A 17,736-nucleotide genomic window follows, 5' to 3' on the forward strand; every position below is an offset into this window, starting at 1 on the left:
AAAAAAAATAATATTTATTTAAAAAACGCACTCAAAAGTTACATAGCTTTTAAATGCTTTATCTACAGCAAAAATAGTGTAAATACATCGATGTCCGACCCAGTGACTACATTCTGCCTGGAGTGTTTCTTTAATGCAATTTTATTTTTTATAAATCCCTTTTACTAATTACCAGTGTATGTCATCGCATGTACTACACACGATCAACTTCTAACCTGGACGGGCACACGACGGTAAACAGGAACAGCAGATTTCCGGCACTTTGTATCCCGCTACTCTGCACAGCGTCTACATGGACACGCAGTTAGGACAAGCTCCTCCCTTAGCATTTCCCGCTTTTTCTCCGCCTCTACTAGCGTGACGTCACGCGCATGGCTCCGCCCACTAGACGTTCGCACGCTCAGGCGACGCACCGGGCCTGAGCCACCGGAATACCGACAAACGCCTCTGGGAGGAGTAGGCGGAGCTAACGGGAACTATAATGAGGTGGAGAAATTAGTAATTCCGAAAGGTGAGTGCGTAGTGATACAGGGAATACCGTCAGAGCCGCACTTGTGTGTTCAGTGATGATGCTCTACTGTATATGTGTATATAGATGATACGCTTCCTGTGGCAGGGATAGCTCAGTCCCCTGTTTCTTGGCGATATAGTCTTACACATAGTATGGCCACTGTACTGTTAGGCTGTTAATATAGCGATACTCACCTAGTGTGGGTTGCTGTAGTGCACATTGTGCGATTTTGCAGCCCATTGAAATGCATAAAGATCGTGGAGTGAAACTGTCTTAGGCAAGCCAACAGTAGTGTGAGGGGCCTCCCCATTTTTAGGTGGGTTCTCCCTCTTGTATGCAGCATGCGACTGGTCACGGCTAGTATAGCAAGTCACTGTCTAGCTGTAGCTATAGGCAATACCAGGGGTCTTTAACTCGGCCGGGTAGGTGGGCCACATAGAAAAAATGTGAAGTGGTTGGGTCGCATTACTTTCAAATTTGATACAATACAAAATTATTGTTAATCAATTAGTTATTTGATCTACTATAATACTGCATTACTATAATATTACGTTACTATAATAATACAGCTGGGTTTAAAATTTGAGATATTTCTCCACGTGCTTATTTCAACAATCCAGTTTAAGTTTCCCTAAATGCAGTCCGGCGGCTCAGTTGGCAACGTTTGGCAGACAGTGCCACAGTGCCCTCTGTAGATGCTGCCACAGTGCCCTCTGTAGATGCTGCCACAGTGCCCTCTGTAGATGCTGCCACAGTGCCCTCTGTAGATGCTGCCACAGTGCCCTCTGTAGATGCTGCCACAGTGCCCTCTGTAGATGCTGCCACAGTGCCCTCTGTAGATGCTGCCACAGTGCCCTCTGTAGATGCTGCCACAGTGCCCTCTAGATGCTGCCACAGTGCCCTCTAGATGCTGCCACAGTGCCCTCCGTAGATGCTGCCACAGTGCCCTCCGCAGATGCTGCCACAGTGCCCTCTGTAGATGCTGCCACAGTAGATAGCTCCATTGTGGCTCCCTCTAGGAGAGGTATCCCCAGCCAGAGCATTGCCGCCGTTTCTAGCACTCTGCCTGGGATTCCAGCTCTGCTCCTGACATCACTATCCATATATGGACATGGATGTCAGGGGCAACCCCAGAGCTGGAGTCCCGGGCAGAGCTGTGCTCCTTACATCACTGGGACTCCTGCTCTGGGGAAGCCCCTGACATCACTGTCGATGTATGGACAGCGATGTCAGAGGCTTCCCCAGAGTCGCAGAGCCTATACTACCGCTCTGCCCGAGACTCCAGCTCTGGAGAAGCCCCAGACATTGCTGTCCACATGTGGACAGCGATGTCACAACATTCCACAGAGTCCCGGAGCAGAGCCTATACTAGCGCTCTGCTCGGGACTCCGGCTCTAGAGAAGCCCCAGACATCGTGTGTCCATACATGGACATCGATATCAGGGAATTCCACAGAGTCCCGGAGCAGAGCCGATACTAGCGCTCTGTCCGGGACTCCGCTCTGGGGAAGACCCTGATACACTGTTCATATATGGACAGCGATGTCAGGGAATTCCAGCGTCCCGTAGCAGAGCCGATACTAGCGCTCTGCCCGGGACTCCCCTCTGGGGAAGACCCTGACGCACTATCCATATGTGGACAGTGATGTCAGGGAATTCCAGAGTCCCGGAGCAAAGTCTGTACTAGCGGCTCTGTGTCCCGCGGGCCGCAGATAACAGCCCCAGGGGCCGCATGCCGGGCGCGTGCTTGAGACCCCTGGGCTATACAGTGACTTTTGTTGCACGACTGAAGCATCCATAATAATACATTGAATCACACGTTTTGTACAACCTGTATTCATATCTGTGTCTGTTAAAAGTCTCAGAAGAAGATTTTGGTATTTTTGCTGGAGATAATAGTGCAGCATGCAGCTCTCTTTTTGTCCAGCAAAATGACAAAACCTATTAAACGCAATTGCTTATATTGGTCGCTGTTTTTTCCGGATCCAGCGCTTCTGTCTGTCTGGTTACTCCGTTCTTATGACTGAACAGAGTAACGGAAAACCTATCGCAGATGTGTACGGAGCCTTATGCCTGTGCTAACCGATCACACCAAAGCTGCAGGACAACCACTGTCTATTAGGCTCTGTTCACATCTGGGTCTTGGCTTCTGTTTATCATTTAAAGAGGATCTGTCTCTGGTATAATAATGCCCAATCGCCTAACCCATGTTATAGGTGCTGTTACGCTGATAATTCCAGTGAAAATTGTGTCCTAAAACGTTTATTATTTTAAAAGTTATGAGCTTATTTCTAAATATTCAAATGAGGCTATACTAGCCAAAGGGGCGGTAACACTGCCCTTTCTCTGTGGGTGGTGTTTGTGTTGTCTGTATGGCGCAGTCCAATCGGCATCATACAGCTTCTCACGCTGTGTTTACAACTTCTGGCCGCAGCTCCTTAACTCCTTAATGACCAGCCTATTTTAAACCTTAATGGCCAATCAATTTTTTACGTTTTTCCGTTGTCGCATTCCAAGAGCTATAATTTTTTTATTTTTGCGTCGACATAGCTGTATTTTGGGGTACATATAATTTATTGATTAACATTTAATAACTTTTTTTTGGGGGGGATAGAAAATAAACTGAAATTTCGCCACTCTTTTTTGCATCCTAAATCTACGCCCTTTACCGTGTGGTATAAATAACACTAACTTTATTTGGGTTGTTACGATTGCAACGATACCAAATTTGTATAGATTTTGTATGTTTTTCTACTTTTACACAATAAAAACCCTTTTTTTTTCAAAATTATTTGTTTTTGTGTCTCCATGTTTGAAGAGCCATAACTTTTTTTATTTTTCCGCCGATACAGCTGTATGAGGGCTTTTTGTTTTTTTTGCGAGACGACTTGTAGTTTTTATTGGTGCTATTTTAGAGTAGATGCGACTTTTTATCACATTTTTGTTAAAGGAACAGTGTCATCACCCAAAATTTTTTTCATATGTTCAAGATGTTAGTGCTTTATTAAAAACGTTTATATTTATTTGTGTGTTTGTGTTTTACTTTTTCTTATTTTTACACTTTTTCTTCCCTATGGGGGCTGCCATTTTTTGTTCCATTTCTGTGTGTGTCGATTAACGACACATACAGACATGGAATACGGCAGCCACAGTCCCATAGGGACTGCGAACGGCTCCCGTCCCATTGACTGCAGTGTACGGCGTCTGTGTGGGAACTGCGCATGCGCCGCTCCCACACAGTCCTATTCGAAATTGGCGCCGTCCGGCGCCATTTTCCTGTGGACCGGAAGTCGCGGCCGGACAGTAATATTACTACTTCCGGTCGCGGCTTCCGGATTTGTGCACTTGCACCAGCGGCAGCAAACGGAGCGGACGGGCCGGAGGGAGCCGCGGCGGCAGGAGCAGGTAAGAGATTTCAATGTATGTTCGTGTTTGTGTGTGTTTACTACTGTATGTAAACCTACTACACTGTGGGTTAGCTCAAAAAATGGCGACACACAGTGTAGGAGGTTACATCGTTCAAACCCCTCGTTTATCCCGGCACTAGCCAGGATAAAGGAGGGGGGAATGCTGAGAGCTCACTAGAGCGAGGGCTTTTAACCCAACGTTGCAATGCTGCAATTTTGGGAACAGCTCCATCTAGTGACCAAAAATGGGTAATATTATAAATTAGAAATAATTTATAATATTTCCTGGACTCGTGCAAAAAAATAAAAAAAATTTGAACAATGTTTAATCACCCACACACTAAATGTTTAATTTTTTTAAAAAAAAACATGTTTTTCTGGCAACACATTCCCTTTAAGGCAGGATTCACAGAATACAGCAATTTTTCCATTTATTTTTTTTTATATTATTTTTTACGGTGTTCACCGTGCGGGTTAAATAATGTAATAGCTTTATTGGTGTGGTCGTTACCGACGCGGCGATACCAAATATGTGTAACTTTTTTACTTTTATTTTGTTTTTTTTAATAGGGGAAAAAGTGGGTTTTTCGTTTTATTTTTTTCCCTTTTTTTTTTTCTTCACTTTATTAAACTTTGTTTTTCACTTTTTTTTACTAGACCCACTAGGGGACTTTAACCCCTTCAGGACCCAGCCTGTTTTGGCCTAAAGGACCAAGCCGATTTTTTCAAATCGGACATGTGTTACTTTATGTGGTAATAATTAGGGATGTCACGATACCAGAATTTGGACATCGATACCGATACTTCGTTTAGTATTGCAATTTCGATACTTTTGCCAACAGTAATAAAAAAAAAAAATTCTTCCGTTTTCTGATGTGAGGCGCGACGTGTGATGAATTTTGAACGCGCCTCACATTAATAGTAATTAATCCCATCATGTTTCTCAGTCATAATGGGTTAATGTGCGAGGTACATGATGGGGTTAATTACTATTAATGTGAGGAACATGGAGGTTAAATTCATCACACCTAGCATTAATAAGTGATAGAAAGCCGTGTTTATTTCATTTTTTTACAGCGTACACATCATAAATTATGCAAAAAAATAGTTGAGCGCGCCATTACTGAATGTGTGTATATTTTATGTATTGAGACTTATTTTAATGTTTATTGTAAAAAAGGCGTATGTGTATTTTTTTTAAATTTTAACAATACTTTGTTTTTACTTTATTTTTAAACTTTAATGTACTGACATATATCAGATATGTTCCAGTACATTAGCCTGTGGACGGATAGTACACAGGCAGTTGTTAGGACATACTTGGGTATGTCCTAACAACATGAAATATGGTAAGACAGCCCTGGGGTCCGTCAATAGACCCTGGGCTGTCTGCCCATATATGGTATGGCCCTCGATCGCGTCACAGGAATTCCCTGTGACGCGATCCAGGGGCATCCCCCCTTCTCATTTTCTCCTGAATGCTGCAGTCCGCTGTGATCGCAGCATTCAGGGGAATAACGGCGGAGATGAGAGGTTTCTCTGATCTCCACCGTTATAGAGCGGGGCTGCGGCTGTGTAATACAGCCATTGCCCCGCTCCTGACAGGAAGTGCGTGCGCGGTCAGCATAAGGAGGTGCGGCCGGCGCTGCACTAATGAGCGACAGTTCAGGCACTGAAGACAGAACATGGGGGTGTTTTGTAGAGCGCCCGCCATGTTCTGTCTTCAGTGCCGCAGATCATTATTGCAGCGCCGGCCGCATCGCATCATCCTGACCCCGCGCACTTATCATGACTCAGGAGCGGGGCTGTGGCTGAATTACACAGCCGCAGCCGCGCTCCCATACATTCATGTATTACTATACTGAGCTGTGCGGCTGCGCAGCTCAGTATCGAAATACAGGAAATAGCGGTATCGAACCGTTTAGGGATGCAGAGTATCGAAACAGTATCGAAGTTTCAATGCACCCTGCATCCCTAGTAATAACGTTGGAATGCTTTTAGCTATCCAAGCGATTCTGAGATTTTTTTCTTGTGACATGTTGTACTTTATGTTAGTGAAAACATTTTGTCGATAATTTTGGTATTTCTGAAAAACACCACAATTTAGAAATAATTTGCAAAAATTAGCATTTTTCTAAATTTAAACGTATCTGCTGGTAAAACAGATAGTAATACCACACAAAATAGTCACTAATTACCATTTCCCATATGTGTACTTTATGTTTGTGTCGTTTTTAGAACCTTCTTTTATTTTTCTAGGACGTTACAACGTTTAGAACTTTAGCAGCAATTTCTCATATTTTAAAGAAAATTTCAAAAGGCTCTTTTTTCAGGGACCAGTTCAGTTCTGAAGTGGCTTTGAGGGCCTTATATACTAGAAAATCCCCAGAAGTCACCCCATTTTGAAAACTGCACCCCTCAAAGTATTCAAATCAGCATTCACAAAGTGTTTTAACCCTTTAGGCGTTTCACAGGAATTAAAGCAAAGTAGAGGTGAAATGTACAAATTAAATTTTTTTTGCCGAAATTCATTTCTAATAAAAAAAAATTTGTAACACAGAAGGTTTTACCAGAGAAATGCAACTCAATATTTATTGCCCAGATTCTGCAGTTTTGAGAAATATCCCACATGTGGCCCTAGTGGGATAATGGACTGAAGCACCGGCCTCAGAAGCAAAGGAGCACCCAGTGGATTTTGGGCCTCCTTTTTTTTTAGAATATATTATAGGCACCGTGTCAGGTTTGAAGAGGTCTTGTGGTGCCAAAACAGTCAAAACACCCCAAAAGTTACCCCATTTTGGAAACTAGAGCCCTCAAGGAATTTATCTAGGGGTATAGTTAGCATTTTGACCACCCAGGTTTTTCGCTAAATTTATTAAAATTAGTCTGTAAAAATGAAAATCTACAGTTTTTCTGAAAAAACATAGAAATTTTTAATATTTACAAGAAATAATAAAGAAAATGCACCCCAACATATGTAAAGCAATGTCTCCCGATTACGGCAATATCCCATATGTGGTAATAAACTGCTGATTGGACCCACAGCAAGGCTCAGAAGGGAAGGGATTTTGCTGGATTGGTTTTCGGTGCCATGTCGCGTTTGCAACCCCCTGGAGGGACCAAAACAGGGGAAACTCTCCAAAAGTGACCCCATTTTGGAAACTACACTTCTCAAGGAATTTATCTAGGGGTATAGTTAGCATTTTGACCACACAGGTTTCTTGCAGAATTTAGTGGAATTAGGCAGTGAAAATTAAAATCAACTTTTTTTCTAAAAAAGCATAGAAATTTAAAATTTTTACAAGGAATAAAGGAAAAGAAGAGCCACAACATTTGTAAAGCATTTTCTCCTGATTACGGCAATACCCCATATGTGGTAATAAACTGCTGTTTGGACTCATTGCAGCGCTCAGAAGGGAAGTAGCGCCATTTGGATTTTGGAGCACAGATTTTGCTGGATTGTTTTTCGGTGCTGCCTTTGCAACGCCCTGGAGGGACCAAAACAGTGGAAGCCCCCCAAGTTACCCCATTTTGGAAACACCCCTCAAGGAATTTTTCTAGGGGTATAGTGAGCATTTAGACTCCATGGGTCTTTTGCAGAATTTATTAGAATTAGGCGGAGAAAATTAATGTCACAATTTTTTGCCACTAAAACGTTGAATTTTCACAAGGGATAAAGGAGAAAAAAACAACCAATTTTTGTAAAGCAATTTCTCCCGAGTACGGAAATACCCCACATGTGGTCAAAAGTTTTTTCATTAGAAATGAATTAACCCTTTCAGGACTGATCCATTTTTTTGCTTTCTTATTTTCGTTTTTCACTACCCGCCTTCCAAAAGCCATAACTTTTTTCTTTTTCGGTCAGTAGAGTGTTGTGAGGGCTTATTTCTTGCGGGAGGAATTGTAGTTTCTATTGATACCATTTAAAGTGCCATAAAAAGTACTGGGAAGCTGAAAAAAAATAGGAAAATATCGGAATATAGGAAAAAAATCTGATTCCATTTTTTGGGGTTTTCGTTTTTACAGCTTTCGCTGTGCGGTAAAAACGAAAACTACAGCGATTTTGTCGGTTCAAATTATTTACGTTTTTTACGGTGTTCACCATGCGAGTTAAATATTGGTATATTGTAATAGTTCGGCCTTTTCCGGACGTAGCGATATCAATTCTGTTTCTTTATTTACATTACTTTAGAAGAAAAATGGGAAAAGTTTTTTTGTTTTTTTTTACTTTAAACTTTTTTCTTTGTCACTACTAATAACTTTAATTCTTCTACACATTGTATTAGTCCCCTTAGGGGACTTGTACCAGTGATCATTGGATCGCGGGTACAATATGCTGTGATACTAATGTATTGCAGGATATTGTTATTTTTACAGGCTTCTGTAACTGCACGATCGCTGTTCACAGCCGACACCCACAGCGTATGGAGCGGGCTCAGCACGTGAGCCCGCTCCATACAACAACCCCCGCACCATGACGTGCTATTAAGTCATAGTGCGCAAAGGGGTTAATGCACAGCGGATGGTGTGAATATTGTAATTTTCCACTGATATGCCATTTTAGTGCATAATATGTCGTGCCCAGTTTGTGCCACTGAAGACAAATACCTCATAAAGCGTTAAGCGGGTTTTGCCGGGTATGGCGATGCCATATATGTGGACGCAAACTGCTGTTTGGGCATGCTGCAGGGCTCAGAAGGGAGGGAGCGCCATTGTGCTTTTGGAGCGCAGATTTTGCTTGGCAGTTGTTCTGTTTGGGGTTTTGCTGGTATTTCAGTTTATAATGTGGGGGCATATGTAATCTGTGCGGAGAACATCACATCAGGGTATAGTAAGAGGGTGCAATTGTAGAGAAGAATTGATCCAGCGCTGATAATGAGTTAAAAGGGAAAACGAAGTCCCATGTTTATTGGAGAAAGAATAAAACAGAAGGGAGACGCAGTCCCAAGGTGTGAGTAGTCAGGGCTTGAACCTGAGCTCAGGTCAATTCTTCTCTACAATTGCTGTCTTACACCGCGGGCCGTCGCGGGGATCCGATTGACGCTGTTAGGAGACGCACACCGGTGAGCTGGAGGTTCTCTCCCTTTTCTATATAGTAAGAGGGTATAATAATGAGGTAAATAAATAATAATTCATAGATATGTGGCCAGTGTCGCACTGATAAATGGTGTCGGATGTTACCCGCTTTTAGAAAACACTGCACATTTTGCATTGCCATATTCTGAGAGCCAGAACTTTATTTTTTCTCCACCGGAGCTGCGTGAGGGCTTATTTCTGGCGGGACAATCTGTACTTTTCATTGGTACCAGTTTGGGGTACATGCGATTTTTTTGATCACTTTTTATTACATTTTTTTGCAAGCCGGGTGACCATAAACAAGCAATTCTGACAATGTTTTTTAGTTTATTTTTTGCGGAGTTCACCGTGCACTATAAATGACAATTTTACTTTATTCTGCGGGTCGGTACGATTACGGCGATACCAGATGTATATAGGTTTTTTTATGTTTTGCAGCGTTTGCGCAATAAAATCACTTTTTTATTAAAAAATTTATTTTCTGTGTCACCATATTCTGAGAGCCGTAACTTTTTTATTTTTCAGTCAAAAAAGCTGTGTAAGGGCTTGTTTTTTGCGGGACGGGTTGTAGTTTTTATCGGTACTATTTTCGGGTACATGCGACTTTTTGATCACTTTTTATTCTCTATTTTGGGAGGGGTGGTGACCAAAAAATAGCGATTCTGGTCTTGTTTTTTATTGATTTTTTTTGGGGTGTTCATCGTGCTGGAAAAATAACATAGTTTTATAGTTGGGTTCGTTACGAACGCGGTGATACCAGATATGTGTACTTTTTTTAACGTGTTCATTTTTTTCCTATAACGAAAGACGTATTATAGGGAAAAAAAACAGTGTTTGTTTATGTAACTTATAACTTTTATTTTTACACTTTTTAAAACATTTTTATTACTTTTTTTTACTTTTTTTACTTTTCCCACTAGGGGACACTTAGACTTGCAGCTTTGATCGCTTCTAGAGTACATTACACTACACACGTCGTGTAATGTACTCTAACTGTCATTGTGACGTGACAGTCACACTGACAGGAAGCCTCGGAGGAGCGGCCGGGGGCTGCTCCTCCGAGGCTTCCGTACATGGCAACCCTGAGGTCATTGTCTGACCTCCGATTGCCACGACAAGCATCGGTAGCCCCCACGATCAGTTCGTGGGGGCTGCTTCAAACCACTTAAATGCGACGACCGCAATCTGTCGCCGCATTTATGGGGTTAATTGCCAAAATCAGCGGCGATGGTCCGCTGACCGGCAAGGCTGGAGTGTCAGCTGTCGGGGACAGCTGACCTCCCGGTTCCCGGACACTGTCCCTTAGGACAGTGTGCGCCGGGAACTACTCTGCATCTGTACGTCCTGATGGGGGAACTAACCCCTCTGCAGGACGTACTATTGCGGAGCAGCGTGGGAAGAGGTTAATATGCTATCCTCCGATCGCTTTTATAATACACTGCAATACTTTTGTATTGCAGTGTATTACTGCCTGTCCGTTTAAAACTCTGGCATGACATAGCAGGCATTCACTACAGGCAGACCTGGGGGCCTTTATTAGGCCCCTGGCTGCCATCGGAGACACAGGCACTCGGCGATCTTATCGCCGGGTGTCGATGGGAGAGAGAGGGAGCTACCTCTCTCTCGCCAAAACAACTCCGAAGCGGGGCTCACAAGTGAGCGCCGCATCTGAGGGATTAAACGGGTGAGAACGATACTGATATCGATTTCACCCGTTTGAGCAGGGATGCCCCCAGTCCTTAGCTACCTCTGGTAGCTGAGAGCAGGGATATTTAATGGCTCCCTGCTCTTTTTATTTATTCTGATGCAGTTCTGTGAAAAGGCGTATGCATCAGAATAAAGCCCATTAGTGGCCGCCGTGAAAAGGCGTATTGGCTGTCACTAACGGGTTAAACACATCACCTCAGCGCTCATCCAGAAAGACGGTCCTGCGTGGGTTTTTCTCCATTTTGTTCAATGGAAGTTACGGAAACAGTTGAACAAGCACTGCTCAGCTGATTCCGTAACTATCCTACAACAGAATGGAGAGAAACGCACACATGCGCAGCCCTCTCTCCAGTTGTCCCTGTCTGGATTCAGCGACTGCTGCACCAGGCAAAACGTATGTTGGGTGATCTCCCTTCTCGATATAGGTGAGGGTCCCAGAGCTGGGTCCAGCATCTATCAGACATTTGTGGCATATTCTGTGAATATACCATGAATGTCTAAGTTGGGAAAACCACCTTTAGGCCGGATTCACACGAGCGTTGCACATCTCTGACTTGATAAACGTACGTTTTTCACGTCCGAGGTGCATCCGTGCTCTGCGCTGCAGGACGCGTTATCACGCATGCGTGAAGTGTGAAAAAATAAGACATGTCCTATTTTTTCATGGACCCGTCACACGGTCCGTTGAAACAATGACCGTGTGAACGGCCCCATTGAACAACATAGGTCTGTGTGACGGCCGTTGTTTTAACGGACGTCACACAGACGTATAACACGTTCGTGTGAATAAGGCCTTAAGCTACGAAACTATGCTGGATATTTCGCACAATGGATTCCAAAGAGGTTCTGTCGAAGCTTCCATCATTTTGACGGCAAGTTATGGAATTGAACAAGTGCAGTGTATAGCGGGAGCTCAATTGGTTTTCCCATAATTAATATTTATCACTTATCCACAGGATAAGAGATAAATATCTGATCGGTGGGGGTCTGACCGCTGGGACCCCCACCGGTCACGAGAACGGGCTTACTTTGGCGTACCGGAACCTATGGGGCTGCCGAACACTATCTTCTGCAGCCCCATAAAAATGAATGGAGCGTTGGCTGAGCATGTGCCATACCGCACCATTCCTATATCTACTATGTGTTTCCTTGGAAGCGGGTCTGTCACACAGTTTGTTTAATAAAACTTCTTTCTTTTAATACATTATTTAAGTCCCAATTCAAAAACTACATAGAAAAGTGAGAAATTTGTAGAGCACATGAAATGAAACATATTTATACTATATGTCATGCATCATTTAGGCTAGGGCTACACGGCGACACATGTCATGCATCCAAAGATCGCTGTGTCATGCTGCACACATCGCAGTAATGTAAGTTGCCGTGGCAGGAAGTGTAGCGAGTTTAGATTTCTTGCGTCCAAGGAGTCGCGGCAGCTTGCAGGTTGCAAAGCGACTAGAGGAGAAAAGGGACAGTAACTGGCAAAAAACAGTGTCATGAACTGTGACAAATGTCCGCATTTAGGCTAGAGCTACGATGCGACTTTGGACGTGACACAGGTCATTAACCTCTTACAGTCCAAGCAATTTTTATTTTTTTGTTTTACACTCCCTGCCTTCTATGAGCCATAACTTTTTTATTTTTCTGTCACTGGAGTGGCGTGAAGACTTATTTTTTGCGGGAGGAGCTGTAGTTTATATTGGCACCATTTAAAGTACCATATAATGTAATGGGAAACTGAAAAAAAATTATTTGTGTGGTGGGTTTCGGTTTTTACGTCTTTCACCGTGCGGTAGAAACAACAAATTTACTTTTTTTGTGCTGGTCAATACGATTACAGCGATACCAGATTTATATATATATATATATATATATATATATATATATATATATATATACACTACCGTTCAAAAGTTTAGGGTCACTTAGAAATTTCCTTATTTTTGCAACAAAAGCACAGTTTTTTTCAATGAATATAGCATTACATTAATCAGAAATACACTCTATACATTGTTAATGTGCTAAATGACTATTCTAGCTGCAAACGTCTGGTTTTAATGCAATATCTACATAGGTGTATAGAGGCCCATTTCCAGCAACCATCACTCCAGTGTTCTAATGGTACATTGTGTTTGCTAACTGTGTTAGAAGGCTAATGGATGATTAGAAAACACTTGAAAACCTTTGTGCAATTATGTTAGCACCGCTGTAAACAGTTTTGCTGTTTAGAGGAGCTATAAAACTGACCTTCCTTTGAGCTAGTTGAGAATCTGGAGCATTACATTTGTGGGTTCGATTAAACTTAAATTAAAATGGCTAGAAAAAGAGAGCTTTCATGTGAAACTCGACAGTCTATTCTTGTTCTTAGAAATGAAGGCTATTCCATGCGAGAAATTGCCAAGAAACTGAAGATTTCCTACAACGGTGTGTACTACACCCTTCAGAGGACAGCACAAACAGGCTCTAACCAGAGTAGAACGAGAAGTGGGAGGCCCCGCTGCACAATTGAGCAACAAGACAAGTACATTAGAGTCTCTAGTTTGAGAAATAGACGCCTCACAGGTCCTCAACTGGCAGCTTCATTAAATAGTACCCGCAAAACGCCAGTGTCAACGTCTACAGTGAAGAGGCGACTCCGGGATGCTGTCCTTCAGGGCAGAGTGGCAAAGAAAAAGCCATATCTGAGACTGGCTAATAAAAGGAAAATATTAATATGGGCAAAAGCACACAGACATTGGACAGAGGAAGATTGGAAAAAAGTGTTATGGACAGACGAATCGAAGTTTGAGGTGTTCGGATCACACAGAAGAACATTTGTGAGACGCAGAACAACTGAAAAGATGCTGGAAGAGTGCCTGACGCCATCTGTCAAGCATGGTGGAGGTAATGTGATGGTCTGGGGTTGCTTTGGTGCTGGTAAAGTGGGAGATTTGTACAAGGTAAAAGGGATTTTGAATAAGGAAGGCTATAATTCCATTTTGCAACGCCATGCCATACCCTGTGGACAGCGCTTGATTGGAGCCAATTTCATCCTACAACAGGACAATGACCCAAAGCACACCTCCAAATTATGCAAGAACTATTTAGGGAAGAAGCAGGCAGCTGGTATTCTATCTGTAATGGAGTGGCCAGCGCAGTCACCAGATCTCAACCCCATAGAGCTGTTGTGGGAGCAGCTTGACCGTACGGTAGGCAAGAAGTGCCCATCAAGCCAATCCAACTTGTGGGAGGGGCTTCTGGAAGCATGGGGTGAAATTTCTCTCGATTACCTCAGCAAATTAACAGCTAGAATGCCAAAGGTCTGCAATGCTGTAATTGCGGCAAATGGAGCATTCTTTGACGAAAGCAAAGTTTGAAAGAGAAAATTATTATTTGAAATAAAAATCATTGTTTCTAACCATGTCAATGTCTTAACTATATTTTCTAGTCATTTTGCAACTCATTTGATAAATATAAGTGTGAGTTTTCATGGAAAACACAAAATTGTCTGTGTGACCCCAAACTTTTGAACGGTAGTGTGTAAGTATGTATATACATATATATATATATATATATATATATATATATATATATATATATATATACATATATATATATATATATATATTTATTTTTTTATGTTTTACTCCTTTTACAAAGAAAAAACTATTTGTTAAAAAAAAATCATTTTGTTTCCATATTCTGAAAGCCATAACTTTTTTTTTTTTTTATCGATTGAGCGATGTAAGGGCTTATTTTTTGCGCGACAAGCTGTGGTTTTTATTGGTACTATTTATCAACTTACCCTCCATGACAGCACCACAGGAGGTTGGGGCTGCGCCTCTAATAGGGATAGGAAACAGCAAGAGGTTAAATTGCCCCCCCCCTCCCAATCCTCAGTGTTTTTTCCTGTCCCTATTAGGGCATGCAAGAGGATTGCTACCACCTGGTAGCACCTTCCATTGAGGTCTAGCAGGGATTCTTACCAGGGTGTTCTCTGCTACCTCTCGGATGGCCGATCCAGCCTCTGGTCTCTCCTGCGCCCTCTGGTAAAGTGAGAACTGAGGTGCCAGCTCCGGTTCCTCTGGGTTCCCCAGCTGTGCTTTCCACCCCCCTCTACCTGCCATCAGTGCAGGCAGGACCGTGTTCCTGCCTGGGGAGGATGCCCTCCTTCCGTCAGCCACTCCGGCGTGCGTTTCATGTGGAGCTCTCATTCTCTTCAGGTAGGACAAGCTTTGTACTATCATGTCTGAACAAGAGAAATTGGCTGTAAAGCCTGGTATTATGGAGCCTGAAAGAAGTGTGACCCCCGGCCCAGTAAGTGTTTGGCTGGACTCACACGAGTATCTTCGGTCCGTAAAGGACGGAACGTATTTCGGCCGCAAGTCCCGGACCGAACACACTGCAGGGAGCCGGGCTCCTAGCATCATAGTTATGTACGACGCTAGGAGTCCCTGCCTCGCTGCGGGGCAACTGTCCCGTACTGTAATCATGTTCTCAATACGGGACAGTAGTTCCACGGAGAGGCAGGGACTCCTAGCGTCATACATAACTGATGCTAGGAGCCCGACTCCCTGCAGTGTGTTTGGTCTGGGACTTGCGGCCGAAATACGGGCCGATGGAGCTACCCCAAAGGGGGTAGGGGCCGGAATATTCTTTCTCAATCAGAAGCAAACTCAAAATCGACAATGACGTCATAAGAGTGGAGGGCAGGATCTCAAGGTTCACAGACCAATGGCGAAACATAACAAACAACCAGTGGATCCTGACCTCAATTTCACAGGGGTTCAAAATAGAGTTTGCCACCTCCCCCACCTCCTCAAAGATGGTCATTATTCGGCTTCCCTCAGTCACTCATCAAGTGACACTGAAGAAAGGCATCCAGGAATTACTACTCCAAGAACTAATCTCTCCTGTTCCACTCAAAGAGAGGGGGCAGGGACACTATTCTTGTCTATTTCTGGTCCAGAAACCAGGTAGAGCTTACAGGATAATAATAAATCCCAAACCTCTGAACAAATATGTAGCCTATCTCAAATTCAAGATGGAATCAATCAAATTCATCATACCCCTAATCGGGAAAGACTATACGAGATCTTTCATTACCAGTTCAGGGCACTCCCTTTTGGATTTCATCTGCTCCACGAATCCTCACGAAGATAATGGTAGAAATAGTAGCTTTTTCTCAGGAACTAAGGGATCTATATAATCCCATTTTTGGACGACCTACTCCTGGTAGTACCAACAGCTCAATCTCTCGCATCACATCCAACAGGTTTTCCAGACTCTGGAAGACCTAGGCTCGATTATAAACAAAAATAAATCTGATATTTTACCTGCAACAAGGAAAGTCTTTCTGGGGGTACTACTAGACTCACACATGCAGATGTCCTTCCTACCTCAACAAAAAAAAGATTGCTCTAAGAGACAGAATATCTGTCTTCATTCAAAAAAAGCAGGTCCCCATAAGAGTAGCAATGTCAATTCTGGGGTCTCTAACATCCTGCATTGTCAATGGCTTGGTCTCAAAGCCATTCCAGAGATCTACAGGCGGCAATACTTTTTCAGTGGGACAAGTCCATTCTATCCTTGGACAATAAATTTGCCCTGTTGCCCTTCGGTGGCTGAAACTTCAGAATCTGGAGAGGGGAGTCACATGGTACCCCTTTGCAGTAATCACAATTACAACAGATGCAAGCAGGAGAAGATGGGAAGCGATTGTAGCCCAGAATTCATTCCAGGGAATTTGGCCACTTAGAATAAGCCAACACTCAAGTTTCAGGGAGCATAGGGCAGTACTGGAGAGTTGCAAGTCACCTCCTCGGGTTCTCATGTCCGAGTCTACTCCGACAACACATCTACGGTAGCTTACTTAAGACATCAAGGAGGCACAAGGCAAAGAAACCTTCAGAATCTGACAACTCAAATCTTTTCATGGGCAGAAATTCATCTTTTCTGTCAGACATCCACCTGAAGGGCTCAGAGAATACCCAAGCGGACTTCAACAGAGTGGTGTATAAACCAAAAATATTTTCTCCAAAGATTGGGGTTCCCCAGAAGTGGATTTGTTTGCAACTCTAGAAAATGCAAAAGCCCCTCAATTCTTCTCCCTAGATTCAATGGAAAATGGCATGGGCATAGATGCTCTAGCTCACAGCTGGAACTTCAACCTGGGGTATGCATTTCCCCTTATTCCTCTGCTTCCCAGGATGCTCCAAAAGATCAGAGAGGAAAGGGCAAAGATAATTCTAATCGCTCCATATTGGCCAAAAAGAGCTTGGTTCAGCCTGCTAAACCGCTTAAAGATGACAGAAACTCGGGTTCTTCCAATATCTCAAAACCTCCTCTTCCAAGGACCAATTTTCTATCCAGACCCGCAGAAATTAAACCTAGCAGCTTGGCGTCTGAAGCCTCCGTCCTGAAAGCCAAAGTCTTATCTGAAGCTGTTATCATTACGTTACAAAAAAGTAGGAAAGAGATAACAAATTCCATCTATTATAAAGTGTGGAAAAAGTTTCTTTCCTGGTGTGGGGATAATAGCCCAGACATAGATCACCCTAATGTGGCTCAGATTCTTGATTTTTTTGCAGGCAGGTCTTGAAATGGGTCTTAAACATTACCATAAAAGTACAAATTTTGATAAGGACTTAGCTTCTCACAGGTGGATAAAAAGTTTTTTTTTTAGTAGCAGCTTATAGGTTATCTCTAAAAAAGAGATAGCTCTACCCCACCTGGGGTTTGGAAGTAGTTCTTAAGGAGTTAACTTTAAGTCCTTTTGAGCCAATTACAGATTGCAGTATCAGGAATCTCTTCTGGAAGGCCGCTCTTCTGGTAGCAGTCACCACAGCTCGTAGAGTAGGCGAAATTCAGGCCCTATCCATCCATGAACCCTACTTAAAAATATTAGAGGATAGAATAATATTTCGTCCTGATCCCACTTTTCTACCTAAAGTAGTATCAGATTGTCACATGTCCCAAGAGATCACACTTCCTTCCTTCTGCCAAAACCCAGCCAACAGGAAGGAGGAGTTTAATTCTCTAGATGTGCGTAGAACTA

General features: G+C 43.0%; 1 protein-coding gene across 5 annotated transcripts in view; it reads left to right on the forward strand.

Moving 5' to 3' along the window:
* The first annotated feature begins 372 nt into the window (after window positions 1–372).
* The window catches only part of KANSL3 (KAT8 regulatory NSL complex subunit 3), a 92,906-nt gene continuing 75,542 nt past the window's right edge, over window positions 373–17,736 (forward strand). For all 5 annotated transcript variants that reach the window (XR_012882517.1, XR_012882518.1, XM_075858593.1 and 2 more), the window contains exon 1: window positions 373–511. The gene's annotated coding sequence lies outside the window, so the exon portion shown is untranslated. The remainder of the gene's footprint in view (window positions 512–17,736) is intronic.

Source organism: Rhinoderma darwinii, chromosome 3 (assembly GCF_050947455.1).
Source record: "Rhinoderma darwinii isolate aRhiDar2 chromosome 3, aRhiDar2.hap1, whole genome shotgun sequence".
Lineage (NCBI taxonomy): Eukaryota > Metazoa > Chordata > Amphibia > Anura > Rhinodermatidae > Rhinoderma > Rhinoderma darwinii.